Source organism: Phodopus roborovskii, unplaced genomic scaffold (assembly GCF_943737965.1).
Source record: "Phodopus roborovskii unplaced genomic scaffold, PHOROB, whole genome shotgun sequence".
Taxonomy (NCBI): Eukaryota; Metazoa; Chordata; class Mammalia; order Rodentia; family Cricetidae; genus Phodopus; species Phodopus roborovskii.
In genome coordinates, this window is record NW_026125868.1 from 130150 (window position 1) to 133473 (window position 3324).

Genomic DNA, 3324 nt, shown 5'->3' on the forward strand with positions numbered 1-3324 from the left:
AAATAAGTAGTTTCATATGTTAACATTTCCAGCCAATGCTCCTAATGAGTTAGAAGCTTCAGCCATCTTTAAATTTTAACAGATATATGCTGCATTCTTTGACCAAGCAAAAGAGTAACAAGTAATGAAATATAGTCATGTTTAATAAAAAATAAGACAAAAGAAAGTAAATTAATGCGCACACACACACACACATCAAAATGCCTTAATAAAACCCGTTATTTGAACAGTAACTTTAGAAACTAATTTTTACCTTTGTGTTATCTATCCCAATATGGTGGCCTCAACTCCATCCCCTCTCAAAAGAGTAAGAAAAGGGAAGACCTTCTCCCTAACAGACTTTCTAGCTGAGGATGGGGGTGCTGGTAGAGGAAACACCTATGTTCTCAAACCAGCCACCTGGGCTGACGAAACAGAGAATCTGAAAGGAGATGTGTCATCAACTTGGTATAGTAACGATGACAATGTGTATAGGGCAACTCCAATTTTATCCTTCCCATTGTTCTACAGGGTGCTTGGGAACCCAACATCTGCAGGAGCAGTCTTCCCAAATTGCCATGCAACACTGCTTTTCAAAGGAACCTGCCCTAGGTTGTGACAGAAGACTCTGTTAAGTAATTCATGAGAGGGTTAAATATCAGCACTGTATGCTTACTATATGAACACAGTATTTTAGACAAGTTGAAAGTTGGCTATGCAGAATTTGAGGGACTCCATTCTCTGCTCTGAAATACAATGAAGAGTCTCTAGGTAACAGGAGACTTTGAGTGCACATTGTTGGTCAAGCACAGGACAAAGACAGGGATAATCATTCTTTTGATCAAGATAGAAACTGGGATTCTGCAACAAGGATGACCCCAATGAAGACTCCTAGCAATAGTGGAGAGTGTATCTGAACTGGCCTTCCCCTGTAATCAGATTGATGACTACCCTAATTGTCATCATAGAGTGTCCATCCAGTAACTGATGGAAACAGATGCAGTGACTCACAGCCAAGCACTGGGAGTTCTGTTGAAGAGAGAAAAGAGGGATTGTATAAGCCAGGGGGCGTCAAGGTCATGATGAGGAACCCACAGAGATAGCTGATTTGAGATCATGGGAGCTCATGGACTCTGGACCAACAGTTAGAGAGCAGGAATGGGACTGACCTAGGCCCTTTGCAGGTGGGTGACAGTTGTGTAGCTTGGTCTGACTGTGAGGGGCTTTGCAGTGAGATCAGGACATGTCCCTGATGGATTATGTCATTCAGCCTTGCTGCGAGGAGGAGCTTGGTCTTGCCTCTTAATGTGCCATGCTTTGCTCATGCCCATGGGAGGCCTGCCCCTTTCTGAATGGAGACATGGATGAGGAGGAGTGGATGGAGAGGGAGTATATGGGAGAGGTGGGGAACGAAATGAGAGGAGGCAGGGGAAACTGTGGTCTGTATGTAAAATAAACTCAACAAATGTAATTAATAAAAATTGGGATTCTGACAAAACAGATACAGACTATAGGGCCTGTCCTGCCACAGACAACTTTGATGACTACCTACACAGAAGAGGTGATAATAGTTTTGGAGACAATTATTGAGAACTTCAGACCAGTATCGGGCCAGGTATCAGGACGGATATTGGGATGGCCCATGCCAAAATATGGATCGCTATGAGGGCTGCCGCATATCTAATCTAAACAAGGCAGCAGAGACTATGACCGAGGCTGTCTCCAGGATAGGCAGTGGCAGAAGAGCATTTGCTAGAATGTACCGTAGGGATGATGACTGCTAGGGAGTTGGTGATCACTATGAAAACGGGTATGACCATTGCTCGTGGAGCTCCAGGGATAATTACTCTCTCTTGGGACAATGATAGGCATGATGACAGAGCCCCCGCCCGCACCCCCTCAAAAAAGATCCAAACTGAATCCAAAGCCTCGGAGTACGCCTAAGGAAGACATTTCCTCCGTTAGCAGCTCCCAGTCCAGTCGAGCGACTTCACTCTATCTTTGGAGGGGGCAAAGCCGGTTGACACAGCTGCTAGAGAAACAAAAGAAGAGCAACTACAGAAGGAGTAGGAGAAGTTGTAGAATCAACTGGATGAGCCAAAACTACACTGTCAGCCTCAAGAGAGAAGCACAAGTGAAGAAACTCAGGAAAGAAAACGGTTGAGGATAGGAAGTGAGTCATCCCCTACTGGGGCTGCAGTCACATCTGGCAGAAAACGAGCAAGAGCAAGAGCGAGAAGTCTCTAGAAAAATGAAACAGTCACTGAAGAAGACTGCCACCCTCTAACGTCTAAACCTGATCAGCCTCTAAAAGTAATGCTAGCACACACCCACCCACCCCCAAAGGAGAATGCATGGTTTGTGATTTGAAGCTCTAACTCTCCTGCTTAATCTCAGAGCTCAGGCACAGTGCAGCAGTCCCCTATAAGAGGTGGAGACGAAGTAGCCTCAGCTCAACCCTCTGAGGAAAAACCATGACGGAAAAAATAAAATGGATGGTACGAGTGTCCCAAAAGGCCAAAGTGGGAACTCTAGCTGTGGCCCTGGAAATGGAGGGAACAAAGACCACTGGGAGGAGTTGGATAGGAAAGATGGTTTAAAAAAAAAAAAATCAAGTCAAGACTCCAGATCTGCACACCTGAGCCAAAAGAAATCTGACAAGAATCAAGCCTCCAAGTTCATTTCTGCAAGCAAGAACACTGCTCTGTCTGTGGTGGTGAAGATGAGAATGAGAGAGGTAGCTCCACATCCTGTGCTTGCTTTTAGTCTCTCCACCCAGAAACATTTGGGAGCCAATCAAACCTCTATCTAGACAAGACAAAATAAAACTCACCATTTCCTGAAGACCTTCTTAACTTTATTGTTTCAATTAAATGATATTCTTTTGGCTGCTGCTGCAGCCTTTTAAAATATTGAAGTAACTGGAGAATCACCATCATAGCCAGAGACTTGTGGCTACTGCTTTTGAATGGGGGAAGTTGTGATGTGTTCTGATGATACCAAGCAGTTACCTATGTGACTAATGCCTGGGAATGCATTCACCACAAATGTAGTGACAGTGAGACCCACTTAGCCGAATCAGTTAGGCAGTAGAGAAAGGAACAAGGAAGAGTGAGATTTCTACCTTTTATTTCTTAGCCTATGGTGGCACCAATGAATTCCCAAACATTACCCAAATAAATTTCCCATCTTTGGAAAGATAGATTTCGTCTCCTGAGTTGTTTTAGTTTTCAGGAGGCTGCCAGACATTATACTTTAATTTTGACTTAACTGGGGCCAGCCTAGGGGAATTGTTTTATTTATCTAGCCCTGGTGGGTAATTGTGATGGAATCTACAGGCCATTA

General features: G+C 44.1%; 1 pseudogene; it reads left to right on the forward strand.

Annotated features, from left to right (window-relative positions):
- The first annotated feature begins 274 nt into the window (after window positions 1-274).
- Window positions 275-2791, forward strand: LOC127217877 (eukaryotic translation initiation factor 4B-like; annotated as a pseudogene).
- The last annotated feature ends 533 nt before the right edge of the window (window positions 2792-3324 follow it).